General features: G+C 47.0%; 1 long non-coding RNA gene across 1 annotated transcript; it reads right to left on the bottom strand.

The window, feature by feature from the left end:
• Positions 1 to 296: 296 nt before the first annotated feature.
• Positions 297 to 18966, bottom strand: LOC140684345 (uncharacterized). Its single transcript, XR_012056541.1, has 3 exons — positions 18791 to 18966; positions 1267 to 1358; positions 297 to 1185 (listed from the first exon to the last, which is right to left on the bottom strand). It is a non-coding gene; the product is annotated as an uncharacterized lncRNA (long non-coding RNA).
• Positions 18967 to 20727: the final 1761 nt, after the last annotated feature.

The raw sequence follows: 20727 nt of genomic DNA, 5'->3' as shown, positions 1-20727 counted from the left end.
CCCCAAGGCTGTAACCTCTGGCCATCAGCAGCTCATAACCACCAGTGCACCAGGGCAAACAGACACAGAGGAAGGTGCTGTCCATCTCCATACAAACTGCCCCTGCTCAGGAGTCAGATGCAGTGGAGCCAGATCGGCTCCTGTCAGCAGCCCTTAGGGCTTTATCCGGCCTCTTTTTCCTCACGTTTCCCTCTGCTCATGTGCTGGCATGGTGCTAACTCAAAATGAGCTCATGTACTCAGACCCACGAGTTTCACCGGCTCTGGTGAGGGAGAGAAAACAACATTCAACATGTCCAATTTTGGACATTTTATTTTTGACCTGAGAACCGCTGAAAATCAGCTCAGATAAATACCCTGAACCAGGTCATAATCAACACACAATATTGATGCAAATATCACTTAAATTAGAGAATTATGGCAATTACATCAAATAATCTGTATTATATTATAGAATATTATAAATGCTCAAAAGACTTGAGTTACATGTCTCATAAGCAAGCACAAGCCATTCCAGGCCAATAAAAGAATTTACCAATAAAGTAATATTTGATCAGCTAATTAATGGAGCTGTTATCTCCCCAGAACAAGCGGGGTTTAGAGCTTTTAGGCTGTTAAACACTTTGTCTCAATGCTTAAAAGCAAGTAGCACCCAACAGACCTTTCCTTTTCTCAGTAGCGTTCCCTTGAAATGCAGTTGTTTACTTCAGGCCTTGAAGGCCGGATTAAGAACAGAGATTGTTTGCTTTAAATTATACACACAAATTTTATTGCCATTCCTTCTGCCACTAACAAGCTATTTAATAAATGTCGAACTGGCAGAGCTCACTGACTGCAAAAGTGAAAGGGTCAAATCTGTGAATCCAGAAATAATACTGAGATTTTCCTCTCCTTTCATGAAATGTACTTGCAGCACACAGCATTGAAGTGCTTCCAACTTTCATAGCAACAAGGAGAAGCAGCTCATGAGTCAGCCCAAAGAGGAAATATGTCATTAGCCAGGGAGTTTTCAACATATGCAAAACCATCGACATGTCTATGGCATCCAGGGAGGAATTTTTATAATATTCCTTGTAGTCAGCAGTTTATTGCCAGAGCTGTGGGTGTGGCCAGGTATCTCAGTGGCTGAGGCTGTCATTGCCCCCAAATTCACTGAGCATTTCACTCTATGGCTCTCATCTTCCTCCTTTTCAAGACAGGAAACAAACAAGACATATTTGTTTTTGATAACTGCTGGAAAGACCCAACTAAGTCCTGGTGTTTGTACCTTCAATTCCTCTTCATTCTTCATATCACCACTGCACCAAGGAAGGGGTAGGGCTCTTATCTCAGCTTTCTGCAGTTCCAGCCCTTCTGTAACTGAATGAAAACAAACACAAAGAAGAAATAATCAGCTTCCTACATTTTCTTGCCTGTGTAAATTATGCATCACACTCATTATAGGAAAAAGGAAGACGCAGATTTGGAAATCAGTCGTGAGTTTCTCCATATTTCTTAAAATTATGCAAGTGTTACAGCTGCATACACAGGGGACTTTCTTTTTTCATGTAGCTTTACACCAAAATAAAGGCCTCAGTTGTTCTAGCTGGTGATTAGGCTCAATATTATGCCTCTGGGAATGGGAAGCACAGGGACTCAGAGGAACAGAAAACTTAATGAATTCTTTATTTGAAGAAGAAAAAAAAATTCAGAATGTTTTCCAGAGCTCACAGGAGAGAGGCTCTTCCCTCTTCAGGAAAATGCAGCCCTTCCAGGTGAAAAAATTAACCCTTGTCTGCTCTCAGCTGCCTCTCACCAAAGGTTCCTTGCCCTCAGAGCCCAAGCTGAGCTGCATTGCACAAATTCTCCCACTGGCTAAAATGAAGTCACCGTCCCATTTACTAGGTCTTTTCACTAATATGCCTCATACTGGCATATCTCCCTCCAGGACTTCGGACTCATAGCAGGATGATGCATAAACCAATCTTGAGTTGCACAACAAGCTCCAGAAAGACAAGGAATACAATCAGTGAATTTGCATACACTCACTTGGAGGGAGCTTGCAAGTGGTCCATGAGCCAGGCTTAGCAGGCCCCTAATTTGGAGAGGCTCCTGCATCCACGTCTGACCCAAGAACATCAGACCTCAAAATGGAAAGCACTGCACCATGGGACAAAGGGATAGCAACCCTGCCCAGCAGGAGCAAATGGGAAATATCCTTCTCTGGAAACACCTTTGGATATTGGGGGCTCTTCTGATGTTGGTGTGGGTTGGGTTGTTTTGGTTTTTTTTCCAAATTTGAATATTTTATGTAATAGAATAAATAAAAACAAACCCCAATCTCAGGTTTGCTTACAGAGGAACTGGGCAGCTGGCAGAGCATCAGTGAGGCACGACAGCAAATCCCCACTGTCACTCTGAGGCAGAACCTCCTGGTGCTGCTGGGTCTGTGCCACCTGCTGGGGGACAACCCCAGAGAGGCCACAAACCATGACAGTGAGACACCACTCGAGCCATAGGCCACCACTGGAGCCATGGGCCAGCCTCAGCTCCCAGCAGTCTAGCAAAGAAATGTCCTGCATCAGGGACTCTGCCCCTGCTGCTGCTGGGACACAGCAGTGCAGCACTGAGGTGTCTTGTTTGACAGGGGCACCCATGGGCTCCTGCTGAAGGCAACCCTGCTTCCCCTCCTGTCTATACCAGGAGGTGAAGATACAAGGGTAAAAGTTACCCACTGTCTTATTTTATCCCAGATCAGATGACCCTAAATCAATGAGCTGTGCCTGATGCTTCTGAGTGCACTCAAGCCTGCACATAAAAGAGGACTGGCAAAATAATCATGTTGCAAAATGCTGAGAATAGTAGAAGTGGTCACCCAGTGTATCCAGGCTGCTAAGAAAGCTCTTTTGATTAAATCAAACACAGAGCACAAGAAAAATGCTCACATCATACATGATGGTGTCTCGTGGGCTGCCTTATACTGAGATGAAAAAGAAAAAATTACCCATGCAAAACCCACATCATCCATAATCTGCAATGCATTTGGACAGAGGGAGGCCAGCCTTAATTCAAACCATGTGTGTTTGGCTTTAAGACCAGGATCAGCAGGACTCAGCCAGCCTGTGTGCCATCCTGCCTGCCCTGGATTCCCCGCTTCTCTCTCATATTCAGCACTTCTTTCCATGTTCACAGCTGAATCACTCTTGCATCAGCAGCATCACCATGGGCAGTGTTCCTTCTCCAGGCAGGCAAGTGGCAAGAGCCCCAATCCTGCTCTGCTCGAGCCCTCAGCAGCACAGGATCTCTTCTAGGATACTGTGTCAGACTCCTGCAGGGCCCTGTGCAACTTTTTTTTTTTTTAATCCCAAATTAAAATTTAAGCTTCAAAGGCATAGATCTGGGAGGGGGGGCTCTTCATGCAGACACTGTATTTCCTGGAACAGATCCTTTAATTTTGTGGTGAGCTGGAGTTGAAGACATTTGTATTCAAATCCTTATTTAGGCTCTAATGCTCTTTAGTATTGGATATAGGGATTTTAGACTAGAAATGGCACTTTTGACTTTACTATCACCCCAAACAGACAATCACATTTTAAGCTGCTATTTCTTTTCCAGCCTTCTTACGCTGTTCTCCACACTCCCCCAGAAACTGTAATTATTCTGCCACATCTACTCGACTAATAAAATTTATTCTGTTCTATGTTCTTCCCTAATTTTCTTCACAAGTCTTACACCATCAAATAAAATCAAGGTTTTCATTTGTAAAGTGGTTATCAGCAGCTCAACTTTTACTTACAGTTCTTTGAACAGGCTACAGGGATGGTAGATGGGTAGAAATGTAATACAGTATCATATAATGTGGTGTAGCCTCCAAGCATCATTTTGTAGGGGGTGTCCCACAATACCATCTCTTTTTGGGGGGGTTTAGCCCCAGAGATGATAACAGTATTGGTTCTAATGATTTTGCTGGATGTTAAAAATAGACATGATCTCGTTGATGATTGTGCCACTCATGCCAGCTCACCTCAGCGTTTGCAATCCTGCCTGAACAGAACAGGATTTGTAATCTCCATGGATCCTTGCAGAACAGCCCTCACTCAGGGATCTCTCAGGGCTTTACAAGCTCACGTTGTGCTTTGTATGCTGCCTAAAATCCACAGGCATGGACATCACTGAGCTGCTGCTGAGGCAGGGCAGGCACAAGACCACGTCCCTCTAAAAACACAGTGACTGAAACTCCCTCTGAAGGATTGAACACATTTAAAATCTCACCTATGCCCAAAAAATATGTTGACTATACACTAAATATTTGTTTGAATCTCAGTTTTTTTCCAAATTTGCTCATCATTTTTGCATTGGTGGCTTTAGGAGCAGCAGCTTTTGTAGCGGTCCAGCAAAGGATTCATTCTCAAGTGTCCCTTGTGTGCAGCTGTGCTTGTGGTGTCCATAGAGTGCCATGCACCTCCTCCACTCTCAAATGGGCAGGTTTTTGGGTCTTTTCCTCAAATGTTTACACCCAAGAGCCTCCCACTCATTAAAAAAAAAAAAAAATCCCATATTAAGGATGAGACTGAAATTTTCTGTACATTCCCTCTGCAGAAAACAGACTCAAAAAAATATTGGGGAAGGGGGGTGGAAATCAGACATCATTCCCAAAAGGCAACAAGACAACATCCATTTATATAGTCTCACATTCCCTCATCTAAAATCAATAACACCCCCAAATAAATAAAAGAGGCATACCCATTTAGTAGATCTGGGGAATACTGCAAAAAAGTAGTTAGGAATATTATTTCATATCCTCAGCATATGGATGCACATTGCTCTGGGAGCAACTTTCCATGAGCACTCCAGCTAACAAGCTTGCTGCAGAGCAATCTGAGCAGCAAATTTTAAAAGAAGGCCCGAAAATATTCCCCAGAAGACAACTTGGAATAACTAATCATAAAAAACTTCACACTGGACAGCTAATTTAGGAGCTCTGATCATCCTTTCAGTAGCTGGAAATACACCACTTGATGTGCTTGTCCAGTCAGAACAGATGTGTGTGACTCAGAGCTGCCCGCTCAGGAAGTTGTCGCTCACCCTGCACTCAGAGGCAGAACTGGCTCACAGCAAAGTCCTAAGTGAGAACAAGAGTGAGTGTGTGTGTGTGTGTGTCAGGGGCTTCCCTCCAGCACATTATTTACTGTGAATTACTTAGGCAGCCCTAGATTTTATTTGATAATTTTTCCCTTGATGTGCTCCATATAAAGGCAGTGTTAGCATTAACCAAAGCTAATCCACGGCGCAGTTGGGAAGGGGATTATTTTGCCAATGATTGGTTTCTTTAAACATGGACTTGTGATCAAAGCATTATGGTTCTGTTTTTTTCCTCTATTTTTTAGCTTTGTAGTATGGTTCTTCTAAATAGTAAGTTACTGCTATAAGCACGCTGTGAATTTCCAATATAGCAAAGCTTTAATAATTTGCAGCCATAATTGTTCCTGCTTCAGTCTCCAATTCAATTTGGTGTGGAATTCCCATCTCCCAGCACAAAGCTTAACTCAATGGTATCTGTGTGAGACAGACTATGAAACTAGTCTGGTATAATGGACTTCATTAAGGGATAGGCAAATTATTTTCATCTGTAATCTATTTTAAATGGAAAAAAGGGCTTTGAATAAATATTTTTCCTTCAAAAGTTATTAATTTCTGTGGGGAAAAAGAGGCATTATTATTGTTGCTTATTTTTTCCTTTGTTTTCATAAAGGGTTTGAAAATTATTTTCTGGTTGAATTATTTATTTGGTTGAAATAACAAATATTTAAGCCAGGGGTAGAAACAACATATTTCTATTTTACTGAAGAGTCAAACTGGGAAATGAGTTTTCTCTTCTTTGCCTGCCCATCTGTAATCTCTTCGGATACTAAAATCCCAGCTCATAGACTGACAAGCATCACGCATCTCCAGACCTCAGTAGCCATTTCTTTGCCTGTGTGTAGATTTAGTACCCTCAAATCATTTTTTAGTCTAGCCTGAAAGTAGAAAACTGTGAAATTTTAGCACAGATATCTGTTTTTAAGAGGGAGCCTGTGTTGGCACAAGACCATTAACCCTAAACTGAACATGCACAGACTAATAACAGGTAAGTGGAAAGTCTTATTCAAGCCCTCCACATGGCAGTAAATTACTCCCCTGATGAATAAAAGCCATTACTTAGTATTTAGCATCATAGCAAGAAGCCTCTTCGGCCTGTTCCTAACAGAGATGTTACAGTTAATTTAGTGTAAAATTATCACCTGCTGTACAATAAAACAACAAACTGCAGTCAAATAATCTCTTAATAAATGAAAACGTGTAATAAACTGTGTCAGCACCACAGAGACTTGGCAAGGCTGAATACCCTAAAGGTACCAATCCAAACAAATTCACCATACAATATATGGCCTATGTCATTTCTGGTTCTTATCAGAGATGATTCATCTGGGAATCCCTGGCACTAAGTTTTACCTCTAAAGGCCAGGCAGCTATTACAATGATATAATTTCTGCCACATTAATTAAATATAATGCCTGTTAGCCCCTTTATAGGGGTCTATAAATTCGTTGTAAACATATGCTGTAGATGGGCATATGTAATCTACAAATGCAATAAATGTTCAGTCAGCTCCCTCTCCTTGCAGAGCTGGGAGAGGTCAAATTATCACAGTGCCAGAAAAACCACGGATACCCAAAGGTAAACCTAATTTTGCTTCTGTCACACATTATGATAAATAAATAAATAAATATATTTACATGCACATCTTCATATACAGAGACCTGTGTCTGCCAGAGAGGGAGGCAGCATGAGCACAGGGAACATGAGTTGGTGGCAGCAGGCAGGAGGACATGCAACTGCTCTCACTGCCTGCCAGCTGCCAGATCCAGTGTTGGTGAACACCAACAAAGGCCACCAAGTCACTGCAGTTCAGCACAGTCCTGCTGGCCTCTCCCAGCTGCAGGGGAGCCATGGTTATGTTAAATTTCCTAAAGTCTGTATATGCTGGAGATTCAAATGCTCTCTTTACCCAGTAGGAAAAATAAATAAGAGTTGAGAACAAAGAGGAAAGCAAAGCCAAGGGAACAAAAGCTGGGTAACACTTTTTGCAGTCAGCCAGACCCAGACTTTGAGCAGCATCAGCAGACTTTCTGAGGCATCACATGAGAAAGCTGAGGAAGACCATCCCCATTCCTATGCTCCCCTGGGAAGAGGAAGGCAGGGTGCTCAGTGGGCCCTGCTTGCCTTGAAGTCCAAGTTCATCTATTTGAAAACCACAAAGAGACCTTAGAGGATTGGTCTTCCTCTCCTCCCCTCCACACTGGCTGCTTTAGCGAGCACCAGGGACCTGGTGCCACAGTCACACAAGGTTTTTGCAGGTGTGTTGAGCAGGTTGTCCCTCCTGGAGCTGGCACAGGCCCCCAGAGCATCTGACTCCTGGCTGCTGCTTTTGGAGGAAGCACACTTTCATGCTGTATTTACTCTTGGTTTGTTTCACATAGCTCAAAAGGCAAGAGCAAGGGACAGCTGGTGACAGCTGAAACCCATGCAGGGTCAGGGCAGGACATGACAGGATGCAGCTACCTAGAAGAAATTTTTAATAAGCATCACCATCAGAAGCCCAATTATCTTCCCAGAAATATTAGTCAAATTGTGAAAAACTGCAAAATTACTTTTGTTTGTGTCTCCTACATAGGCATTTCTGATCACATCCCTCTAACACAGCAAATCCTACATCTTAAAATACAGTCCAACTAGAATAATGGCTTCACTTGGGACAACTTGGGAGCTGCCTGGCACCCCATGCCAGCCCTCTGAAGGGCTGCCCCTGGTGCAGGTCAGCTGCATTGGATAATCCTTTATGTTAAACATCCATATCTGCTACCACTTTTATAATGCAATCTTCACTGGTACAGATAACCCTGGTCCATCAATACTTCCAACCACAGTGCGGTACCGTGGGCAGCAGGAATGACCTCTCATGTCTACTGGCTCACATCCATCCTCCAAGCTGTTGCTGGTGTCTTTACACAGGTAGTTGTGCCCCAAAACTCCTTAGGTCCCCACTACTCCAAGGTGACTTCTGCAGAAGAGCAGTGGAACAATTTCTCTCAGGCTTTCAGGATGGGGAAGAAGCTGTGCTGATGCATAAATTTGGCTTGGCATCTGGAGGCAAAACATCATCATTCCAGCCCCTGCCTCCAGAAGATGACCAACATGTCTTCTTCCATCCCAGTTCCTGGCTAGAAGGTTGACATGACACTACTGGGTTTGGGTGCTGCTACAGGGCTGGGTGCAACCTTTGTAAAGGGGTGAGGGGAAAAAGGTTCAGGAGCCCCTGGGGTAACCACACCACCTGTCCTATGGCCCTGGCAGGGCACACATCACACTGGGCAGCACAGAAGGTAGGACAAGCCTCCCTCATTGCTGGCACACCCCTCCCATTGTTAAACTAAAGGGACCCCCAGCCAGAGGCTGTTTTACAAAGACAAGACCCCCCAGCCCATGGCAGACATTGGGCTTCTGACTCCCATGAATGGGGCCAGAGGCATCAGTTTATTCTCTTCACACCACCACAAATGGCAAAGCTCTCATCCAGCACACCTTCTTAAAAGGCAGGGACTGACCATTTAAAAACAAGAAATTAAAGTGACAGCTAGAGGAGACTTCTCTTCCACCCAGCTCCTTCCTTGGGAAGCTCCATTCCTGTATAAACATCTTCTGCCATTAACCTCTCTGGGCAGGTTCTCCTCAGGCTGTGAGAGCAGAAACTTTTCTTCAAACAGAGCTTAGATGAGCAGAAGATAAATACAGCATTTTTTCTCAATTACATCAAACAATAATGGATTATCAGGATATGCCAGCACCCTCTGGAAGCAAGAAGGGGCAATGCAAGGGTGGAGTTGGTGGTCTCTGACACCTGCCCTGTTAGGGGTCTCAGATGTGCCAAAAATGGGCAGCCCAGGCACATTTCTGCTGTGGGGGCAGCTGGTGTCTAAGGTGGCCTCAGGGGCAAAGTGAAATGTAAATGCTCTGTGCTTCAAGCCAATGCTAAGGTTTTCTTAAATTTTAAGAATGCTTTTGACCAAAATGGTGAAAGATTCACTGTGTTGAGCAGTGTAATATCTGCACGTCCTGGCACAGCCTCTGTCCTGTCATACTGCCACATGTGCTTGCAAAGGTAACAAAAAAAAAAAAATAAGCAGTACAGTGAAAATATTTTTTTGCTTTATAAGACCAGGAACAGTCTATATATCCATTTTTATTGATACAGTGCTTGAGAAAGTTCCTGCCTGACCATCAGGCAGGCAGGCTGCCAGGAACCATCTCTGAGACCCACAGCACAGAACTGGCCCAAGACACCTCCAGCAAGTTTCACACAGAGTGATGCTGTCTGAAGGAGTGAAGAAAGGGAACTGGATAACCAAAGGCTGAACATAATCTTTCAGCCTTTAGTTATAAAACACACGAGGAAGCACTCTCCCAGCACCAAAACGGGACCAAGAAGAGGACTTGGAAGTAGTGTGTTTTACCTTCACAAATTCTTTCCATTCTAAAGATGGAGGGGAAGAGTGAAGCAAGTGTGGTTTTATTACAAGGGTTCATGACCTGAATACTGGAGAGATCTTTGGAGACCTGTGAGGGCACTTACATCCACGGATGGCTGTGCTCTTCACCTGGCTGTGCAGATTTGCATCTCCAGCTGCTTCTCTTCTGGAAGAGGAAGACCAACAAGTCTGTTGTCTGTGTCTGATGCAAAGGAGAAGTCACAAATAATAGGATGCTGTAGAAAACTTTGTCACTACCAAGAGGAGCTGAGCCTGGCTCAGTCTCCAGCTAAGGGCAGCTGATATGACACCTGGATCTGGCCACCAAGACACCATGCTAACCAAAAAGACATCACAGCACTGAGACTATTGATCTGATTCATTTTGTGGTCCACAACTGATGCCTGATAGGAACGGCTGCCTGCGAACCTGTACACCTAGCACAGGAAACAAAACCATCCAGGGTGAAGCCAATGGGCAGAGCCCAGGGCAAGGCAAGCACTGGTCCTGCTCCCTGTTCATTCCCATGGGGAGAGGAGATCAGGGCCCCACCTGCTCCCACTCTACTCTGTCCATAAGGGCAGCAGGAATTTAAGTTCATCCCCACATCCTCCCACCCCCCAGCATCTGCCTGCTAAAATAGTTAAACCACCCAAAACTGCTATGGTTTCAGTTTATCACATACCACATACAGATCTCTCAGTGCTCACTGGCTCTCATGATGTTTGCTTCCCTCAAAATGTCATCCTATAAAAAATACCTAATTCAGCAGGGGGAGGGAGTTTGATATTTTCTTCTGAGGCTTTGGGTATGTTTTTCTTTTCTGCAAGCAAAACCACTTTGGCCTTCTATAACTGGAAGGAGGGAAGTGTGATCCAGGGCCTTGAAGTGCTGTTAAAGGCCGAAAAGGTGCGGCTGTAGTTTCCTTATTCCATCCCAGAAGGGCCTCTCTGTCTGTAAGGCTTGTGACTGTACAATTTGACTGTATGATCTCACTCATGTCAATGAAAGGGACAGACCACTGCCTGTACTTGTGTTCTTGCTGCTGTCACCAGGGCTCAGTCCCCCATTCCAAACAAGATCTCCAGCCTCAGCATGTGCCTTTCTTTGTATTATGAAAATGGCTGTTTATATTATTACTATTGCTACTGGCACTTCAGTTTGATGTGAAATGAAATGCTTGGTTTGGTACTGAACCATGATTTTCAGGTTTTTAATTAAAATTAATAAAGATTGAGTAAAAAGAGAAGAAAAGTTTGAAATTTGAAAGTCTGAAATTTTTAGAAAAACGGGGAACTGTTCAGCTTTACCTTTCAGCTGTTTCAATGTCATTAAATTTTGCATTTTTTTGTGGAGGAAACCCAGCTACTCCAATTATGAGCTGTAAAGCTAAGAAAAATAAACAAGAAGAGTTTCACTTAGCCTTTCTCTGTTGCCAAATCAGATGTGCCTTTTGCCTGAAGTGCAGCTACATTATGGCAGAGATGCCCATTGAAGGAGGATTTTCTCACAATACCCATGGCCACTGCCATCCCTTATGTCCTCAGACAGGATTCACTCCACTCACCTGGGACCACCTTGCTTTCAGTTTTGCCCACTCCCTTCCCCCATCAAAGGCAGAGCCATGTTTGCACAGTGGTTCCCTTTGCAGCAAGGGCAAGCAGCATGGGCAGCAAAGCAGCCCCCCTGTGCTGTAGGACAGCTGCAAAGGTGGGGGGATCCCCCCAAATGGGGGGAACATGGCACCACCCAGGAGTGATTTCCTCTTGGCTGTGGAGTCCTGCCCTGGGGGCTGGTATGTGCAGGACCACACCATGCTCACATCCCTGACCTCACAGCACGTGCTGTGCCTTCCCCATGCAGGACACAAGCACAAAGGTGATGCTTTGACTTTTTGGGGTCACCCCTGACTTACACCGCCACCACAGTCGACTTAGAGATTCCTACAGGAGTGGCACTTGCATTTGGTTCCACATGATTACTTGGGTGGTGACAAGGAGCAGGATTTGGGCCTGTATTATGGTGTCATTATTTTGATAAAGATTTCTGCTTAACAGACATTTTCCCCCTCTCTGTGTACAAACCTCACACAGAATCAAAATCTGTCCAGAAGTGCATTAAAATGCAAAACTATTTCTGCTTCACAGAAGGACCTTTTCCATTAGCACCTCTGATAGACCACAAGGGTAATTCTCATTCTATTTCACAAAACCCCCCATTACAGTAAGGGGAAGAGAGGCAGGGGGATGTTTTAAGTGGTGTAGAAGATGCTAAACGTTATCACCAGGTCTGCCAGAAATTCACATCAAGAACACAAAGTTGCATAAAAACCACACACACCAAAGAATTGCTACAATCGAGTTTCCAGGCCAACAAGTGCTGTTCTGCGTGTGCCCAGCCATCAGGTATGCGAAGAGCCTGTACTGCCAAGGCTGTTTCTTGAATCAGACCCAGGTTCCTCTGCCTATAGTACTGCTGTACAAACTGGGGAAGAAGAGCTACTGAGCCCTCTAGACATGATTACACCCATGTTACTGGAATTATAGAGGGTTGATATTGCAGAAGGAAAAGAAACAAGAGAAACCTGGCTGCTCCCTGGTCTTAGCTGTGCCCAGCAGCAGAGATGGTCCCACCACAGCCATGTCTCCATGGTCTGGGATTTTCCCTGGTGTGTGTTTCTTTCCTGGCTCTGTGGTCTGGGCATGACAGATGCACACAGGGGCTCAGCATCCTGAGCAATGCACACCAGCACAGTTCAACAGCAGTGGCTCCAAAGGGAGAGTGAGAAAGGTTATTGCTCAGTAATTAAAACTGAGTTCTCACCTGGCACACAGCTGGGACGTGGAGCAAGAGAGGCTGCAGCTAAGGTTTAGCCTCCTTGGGGTGCAGCTGTGAAGGGAGAGCACCCCATCACACCGTGGCTTTCTGGACCCTGTGCTGGGGCTGCAGACCCAGACACAGCCAGTGCCCATAGCCAGCCCTGCAGGAGAGGCCTGGAAATGGGAAACAGCTCCATGGACAAGTTCTGCTCACATATGCACAGCAAGGATGTAACCCAAGAGCAGCATAATCAACAGAGAAACAGCAAAACAGCCACCTCAGGGTTACTCAGAGAGAGAAGGAGAGCTGAGCCCACTTTTACCCTGCTTTGCGGGGAAAATAAAATCCAATTGCATTCTCTCTGCAACCAACTACTCAACGGCTTCCTTCTGTTCCTTTGTTCTCTTGTTGTTCATTATGGACCTTGGTCTTTTTCTTGCTCTGACTATCTGGGTTTTCCTCTCAGTGTAACCAAGCACACAGCTATCCTGAAACCATCTTCCCCTCCTCCTGAAAAAGAGAAATATTAAAGCACAGGTTTTCCTCCCTCAGTTCAACTCACCTCTCTACCTTCCACAGATGCCATTTCCCCTACCCTTAAATTTCTTCTGCTGAAAAAGTCCCTCAAAATAACTAACCCTCCTGCCTTCCTTCTCTGCCTCCCACCTCCTGTTTTCCCATCCCTGCTCCTCTCCTGTTTCTGGTTTCTTCCCTTTCATCTGGTTTCTCTCCACCAGCTGGTCTCTACATACACATAGCTCTCCCCTTCCTTCCCAGTCTCTCTTCACCCTATTTGCATTTTTTCACTTGTGCTAATTAGGCCTTCGGTAAACACCTTTTCTGCCTCCCTTCCCATGACTTCCTAGCCCCCCTGTCCTGGCATTTTTCCTTCTAGGGCTGCCTTTAATGCCCTCCTGGGATCATGAGGCTGCTCAGTGCATCCAGAAGTCTGTGTGGGCTCTGGCAACCCCTATTAAAATACCCCTGCTCAGAAAGCTGCCCAATCTGCATCCCCACACCGCTGCCCTGCACAGCTCAGCACCAGTGAGCAGCCACTGTGATGATGATCACCCCAACCAGGGCTCACTCCCTTAATTAAGAAAAGGTCAGGCCGATGCCAGCTCTGAGCACACCCATGCTGGATGCCCTCCTCCCCCAGAGTCCTGGCTCTGCATGAAAACTCCTCCACTGCAGTCCCAAACCACAACCAGCACAGTCCAGGAAGGGCTGTGCTTCTCTCCCTGCCAGGGGGAACAGCCACATGGGAGCATTTCATCTCAGAGCTGATGTTCATGAGACCTGCCCTCGAGGACATATGTTACAGCAGCAACATGACTTATAAACACAGCCTTGTTCTGCATCCTGGTGGCACATTCCCAAGTCTCCAAATAGCACAGGTCACTGACAAATTGTATGATTCAGATGCCAAACCCTTGGTATCTGGGATGGTTCTAGTTAAGAACTGGAGAAAGGAAGGCTTGTGGCTTCTGAGGAGCCCAGCCCATTGCTGGGAGAGGTCAGAGGGTTTTGCTCCATGTGTGTGCTTTTGTCAAAGCTGGACTGGAAGAAAGTTTCTTCTCCCAAAAATGACTTTGAACTGCTTTTCCCAGGGGTATTTTTCTCAGCACGGGATCCTCAGGCAAAGAGTTCTGCAGCTGTCAGAAAACAAAATGCCTGTAAAGAAAACCAGTCCAGCTCAGTGTATTTTGTTTCAACATCACTGTCACTCTTCCTCCTGATCATCGCTGTTTGCCAAAGCAACCAAAGCCCTACTACTGGACTAGACCCTGTGCTGAACATGGGAAGATGAACTCTCTGGTACAAGGGGAATTGCCTAGCCAATTAGCTCCTGTTTGGAAATCATTTAGAACAAGAAAAGTAGATTTTTTGAAACATTGAGCCATCACTTATCTGGCAGTAGCAGTGTGGCTCATACACATAAATCCACCTGAGGACACAGGAAGGGAACACAAACACTGGGTTTTGGCCAGCACTGCTTGTGACACCCAGACATTGCCTCTTTCCCAGCTGCCCTAAAGGCTGTAGGGAAGAACAGGTATCACTCTTCTGGGAGGTCACTGGGTGTTGAGACATGTAAACACACGGCCAACTCTACCCAAGCATCACCCAAAGCCCACAGAGAACAGCCCTGGCAGAAAGATTTGCCCCAGCTCATCACAGCCCCTCCTCAAACCACAAGGAGCCCACAGGGAGCCAGTGGGACCAAAACCCAGAGAAGGGCTCTGCTGAACACACATGGGAGCTGGCACAGGAACACTATTGTCCCTCCCCAGCCCTGCAGGGCCTTTCCAAGGACAACGAGCCACCGCAGCTGCATCTCTGCACTGCAGCTCTTCCCGCTTGGAGGAACACCCGTTTGGGATGTGTTTGACCCCACATGAACCTTCTCCCTCCTTCCCCTGCCAACTGCAAATGCGTCACTGAGGGATATTGCCAGAGCCAGCCCCGGTGAGAAGCCGGGCGCTTTTTTTTAATTGCAAAACGAACGAAAATGAGGCACTCTGCCCACAAAACTGTATCAAAAAGTATTTTGACAGAGAGAAAGTTATTCCCATTTTTTGCATCTAACAGATTTTATTCTCTATTAAACCAAAATTTTCAGTTTATTTTTAATTTTCTTTCTCTCCCCCCCCACCTTGGATTTAGAAGCTGTGTTAGCAAATGCCACAATGCAGCAGCAGTGCCATAAGCTCCCAAACAGCCTCCTTGCTGACCTCACAGCACAGACAGTGAATGAAGGACTCCTTTAAATGGCTTTCTGTTTTTCCCTTTGCCTCCTACTCTCTACTCCCCAGGACACAGCTTCCCCTAGGACTGCTGAGCAAACACAATCCATCTCCTCTTCCACAAATACTGCACTTCTGATTCTGACAGGGATAGATCCTCCAGGCTTGAGCTGCACCCCTTCAGCTGCCTCTGGGCTCATGAAGGCTGAGAACCACACCAGCTCCTCCCCAGGTCAGGGTCAGTGATCTATGCCTCAGCAAAGTTTTGCCTGGGCTGGGTTACCCAGTACATTGGCAGTCCCCCTGGGATCTACATGCCTGCCCACCTAAAATATTGTTCCTTCACAGTATTTGCCAGCTGCAGGGTGGAACAGGCCTTGTTCACTCCAGCCATGGCATCACCCTCACCAGGTGTGAGCACCAGCAAGTCCCCCCGCAGTCCAAAACTGTCTTGGTCAGGTACAAGCACAGGGGGCCTGGATTTCCGTGAGCACTGCAGCTGGCTGGGAGCTACGTGCCAGGACCATGCCAGCTGTGGGAAGATGGGAAATTTCCAATGAACCATGAGGCTGGAGCAGCCCTGACAAACTCTATCTGATCGTGCATCAAGCCAGCCCATACAGTTTACTTGTCAGAATGTTTTAAGCCCCTGTGGATGTGCAGCAGGAGCTCCTGCTGTACCACTGCTCTGCAGTCACAAGGGGGTTGTGACAGCAATGATCCAGGCTCCAGGAGCAGCTATTCACTGCACTGAAAACCAAGCTCGTGGCTCTCCTCTCATCCAGCTCCTGGTGCTGGGGTCAGACAAATCTGCATCATGGCACAAGGCAAAAAGGAGCAGCGTATTTTAACTGTGCTTGTTAATAAACAGTAGCAGCAACCCTGTCCAGCCAAAAAGGGAGAATTCTAAGGCAATAACAGGCTCCAGATAGGATTAACAGCACATATTCTGGAGATGAGGTACGGGTGCCAGAGGATGCAGTAGAGACAAGACCAGCAGTGCTTTCCTGCTAACAGCAGTGATTCATCCAAGAGAGTTAACGAAGTAAAGTTTTCCCAGACAAATAGAGCAAGGTTTGTTCCTGTAAGTCATTCTAAAACAGTTGGCTTTTAGTTTTCCATTGAGCATCAGCCATTTCCTTGTCCACTCTTTCCAGGAAAACCTTTAGAAAGGTTGAGGGGGAAGAAGTAGGGGTGACAACAGAAGGCTGTTCAAGAATGCCTGCAAGTTAATAAAAAGACAGTGTAGAATGCTCTTCTATGACAAAATGGGAGCATCTGATTTTCTAAAGATCCCACACTACTTTCTTGCTTTATTGATTTTTAAGAGGTTTGGGTATATTGCCATTTGGCCATATTTCCAGGCAGCTGTAGTGTGAGTTTTACACACCCTCTCTCTGAGCCAGGCCTAAACCTCCCCCCAGCTCTGGTATGGAAATTGGTCTCGGGGAGATGCAGGCAAGGCACAGCTTCCCTTCCCATACCTATTCACAGTGTTGGGTGAGGGGCTGGTAGCACTTTTAGATCTCCAAGGGCCAGAGCTGACCTGGGGCAGGTATCACCCAGAAGGGTTTGAAGGCTGGAAACTCCAAAGCTCAGCTCAGCAATACAAAATTCAGGCATCATGAGACAATTTATCCCATCCCTGGTGAAAAAAAGGACAAACCCTGGCCACCTTACCCACCAGTCCTAGAGTGGAAAGAAACATTTAAAAGTGCTTGTTTGCAGCACCCTAAATAGAAAATATATATATATTTGCCCCCACCATAGGCTTTGCTTTGTGAAGAGAGGGAAATGGGTTCTCAGGAGCTCTTTATACCTTTGTGAACTTCCACTACAAAAACAAAAGGAGGATACAAGAGCCCTGTTCCCACCATCAGCAATAAAATGTTACACAGCTATGAAGCTGAAGCTGAGATTATAAAGTAAAACTAAGTTGAAATTTAGTATTTTTGCCTTAGGTCAAGAAGTTGCATTTCAGTGAAACCTTAATTACTTCTTCCAGCTGTAGGTCTTAAATAAGCCTGTCTGTCAAAAACTCACAGATTGGGTTGAAGTGGAAATTTCTGTGTAACCAAATTTGGAGCAGATGAAATTAAAGAAAAATAAACCACAGAAGAAAAACAAAATGACATAATGTACTGAGCTGGAATTAATTTTGCTTTCTTGACAGCCTTCTGGAAGGGGTCACCAAGTCCCACATGCCCGTGCCCAAGGTGTTGGGCAGGAGGAGAGGAAAGTCACAACAGTGTTAGTGCAGTGAAAACACCTACCAAAAGTTGAAGAAAGCCTAGAATAACTAAAGTCAAACTTCATTAGGTCACTCCTCAGTACAGCTGCATTTTATCATCTCCCAAGGTCAGTTTTCATGCGAGGGAGTGTCAAAGTCAGCAATTCACATTTTTTATTGATATGCCACCTTGCAGCAGGTTCCATGTTAAATTTAACGGGTGCAATTTCCAGCAGGGCAGGCGGATGCTGTGGTGTTGCCTCCCCCACAGGGAGCCCGTAGTGCTGGCTCTGTCTGTTCCAGAAATCAGCTTAGAGCAGAGCCAGGGCCACCCTAAGCTCAAGAGCTTTTTGGCCACCAAGAGCTGTGGTAGGGTCCCATAGCCCCTCCAGCATGGTTCACACTGCTCCACAGCCTTCCCTGGGGACAATGACCAGCCCAACATGGGCAGCCTAAAGCAAGGTGGACAGAGCAGCGAGAATGCCAAGAGTCACTGTAGGAGCTTTAATCTTCTGCCAAAGCACATCCCCTGAACCTTCTAAGGAGACTTGGCCTTAAACACCAAATCCACATTTAGCTCTAGACTCCCTCAGGTCATCTTCTTGCTCTTTTTTTCACAAAAGAAAAGCAGTGTCATTCAGCCACTGTAACAGTTGGGACAGCATTAGGCCCGGAGCAGAATGACCCTCTGTAGAAGAAGGGCCAGGGCAGCAATCAGCTCTCAGCCAACAATCCATATCCAAAGGTGTGGGCACTTCATAGCTACAGCACACAGCTGCTGGCCAGCTGCCACAGCTGCTTGCCAGTGCTAGCCTGGCTATTGGCAAAGCCTGGAGCTTTTCTTCAGTGAGGGAACCCAGTCACCCACCCAGCTCTCTACCCCACACTTAGTCTGGTCGCTGGTCTGGAGCTTTCCCCTGCCTCCATTTCGGTCTGGGCCCACTTCTGCTCGTTCTGTTGTGCCTGGTCATGTGTAAGGAAGCACAGATAATCCAATAACCACCACATTCAGAAAACAAAAACGAAAAAAGAAACTCAGGACTCCCAGGAAAAGCCACACTGCATCACACACTGTCTCAAAACAGAGTGATGTTATAACAAACCTTACCCAGACCAGGAAAGGAAACTGATCCCCTATTATCTTCAATATTTGAGTAAAATACAACCTCCCAGACCCGATGAAAACAACAAAACAAGTTGTCTGTTCTCCCTGCACCCACCTCCGCGCAAACCCCAGGGAGAACAGACAACTTGTGGCAGACAGCCTCACCTCCCTCCCCACTGGACTGCGCTCAGAGCACAGAACAATCACCCCTGGCATCTCCTGGGGATGTGTCCACGGCAGGCTCCTCTGCTCGCAGCAGGAACGTGCTGGGACGTGTCATCCATCCCCCACCCACGCCTTTGCTTTGCCATCTCAGCAGTGCTCGGGAGTCCCTGGGGCTTTACCCCGCTTTTCGGTGACATTCCCGGTCCCGTCCCGTCTCTGCAGTGGCACTGAACAGAGCGGCTCAGGCCGCGGCCGCGGGGTCCCGCTGAGGGCTGAGCCCCGCCGGGTCCCGCTGAGGGCTGAGCCCCGCTGAGGGCTGAGCCCCGCCGGGTCCCGCTGAGGGCTGAGCCCCGCGGGGGCCAGGCCGGGCCGGGCCGGCCCGCGCAGATCGCATCGCCCTCTAGTGGAGCCGGCGGCACAGAGCGCCTCCAGCAGCGGCCGCGGCGTCTGGGGAAATTAACACCAAAAACACCAAAAACACCCAAATCCAGCAGACACCTCCCAGCCGGGCTCCTCCCTGGCAGGCGGAGCAGCTCTCCGAGAACAGCCGGACCCAGCAGCAGCGCCCGCGGGGGGACGAAGCCCCGGCGCAGGGAGCCGCTGGCCGTGCAGTAATAACTCACAGAGCCAAGTGCTCGCTCCCTTGAACAGCGACGGAGCCACCCCACAGGACAAGGCCGGGACATACCACACAGCGTTTTGTTCCCCTCCACACTCAGGGCTGGAGCATGGGCTGTCAAAGGTTGCTGCACTTGGGATGAAAAAGCAGCATGAGATGTCCCTCCACCCGGGAGAGAGGGAGGATTTTAAGTTGGCATTTACCAAATTCTAAAATGCAGGTGCTTTTTGAGAGGGAAACACTCCAACTATTTATCCCGGGCAGTGGGTTCAAAGCGATGGGAACAGAGCAATGGCTCCAAGCTGCTCCAGCCTCCCAGCCAGCCCACTGCACCTCTGAGGAGAGAGGGATCGATTATCCCCCTTAGAACAGGATTTCAGAGCATCTTGCAGGACCTGTGAACCATCAGGACAGCAGCTCATCCCTTCCAAAGGAGGGCAGCACAGCTGGGAGGTGCTGGCCCTGGCAGTGGCAAAGAGGCCACAATTCAGTCCTGGGACACAGGCACCAACAAAGCCTGGGGGAGGCTGGAGCAGCCCTTTTCCCCAGAGCGATTTCAGCATCAATCCTGACCAGCTCCTACAGGACAGAGCCACAAGAGACGCTTCCCATGAAGACAAAAACAGCCAAGAGGCATCACTAACTGCTATGAAAGCTGCCCAGCTTCCCAAGGAGTTGGTTTTCCTTGGCAACCTGACTCCAAATCCAGTAAGAGAGGATCAGTGCAAGACCTGGCCTGCTCATTACATTAACTCCAAGGAACAAGCCAGACTCTTGACTGGGCTTGATAGAAAACCAACACAAATGAGAGGAGAATTGAACTTTCAAGCCACTCCTCCACCTAAAAAGAGGTAAAGGTAAAAGAAACATGGCTATTTTTGGTTTACAGGTCAGCACAGACACTCCTGTGCCTCTGCTCCATAGAAGCATTCACCCACCCCAGGATGCCAACAGTCACACCAGGAGCTCAAGGCCACTCTGGGACAGGTATTGTCCCAGTTATCCTTGGAAAGATGGCCCAACCAGACTACTTTGGGCTTCTTGCAGCCCCTCCTCAAGTGCTAGCCAGCAACTTCTGTCTAAAGTTTCTGTTGCTCTGTGGTTTGCAGGGTTGGACAGCTGCCATTGCATGACTGCACTGCCGAGTCATCCAGATGGAGCATTTGCTGAGGGGAAGCTCATCCAGGCTGGGATGCTGCAAGGACTGTGTAACTTTTGGACACTCACAACCCCACTACCAATAAAGGCATCCTCCACACTCCTCCAGGGGTAATTCTGGTCACCACCAGCCACTAAGCAAGGAAAGGTTTGTGGGTGGGAGCATAAGGATCCTCATGTCTCCTGGGAGTGTCACCTGGTTGGGATACAGGTCAGATTGGTGCACCCCAGCAGGGCATGAAGGAAGGGACCCATATACAGAGCAAAATTCTTCTCCCTCTCTTGATCCACCTCAGCCAGGAAGGTTCATACCCTCTCATTAGCTGACAGACCTCCATG

The sequence above is a fragment of the Taeniopygia guttata genome, chromosome 5 (assembly GCF_048771995.1).
Source record: "Taeniopygia guttata chromosome 5, bTaeGut7.mat, whole genome shotgun sequence".
NCBI lineage: Eukaryota > Metazoa > Chordata > Aves > Passeriformes > Estrildidae > Taeniopygia > Taeniopygia guttata.
The sequence above is the reverse complement of the archived record's forward strand: the minus strand, read 5'-3'. Positions and strand labels throughout refer to the sequence as shown.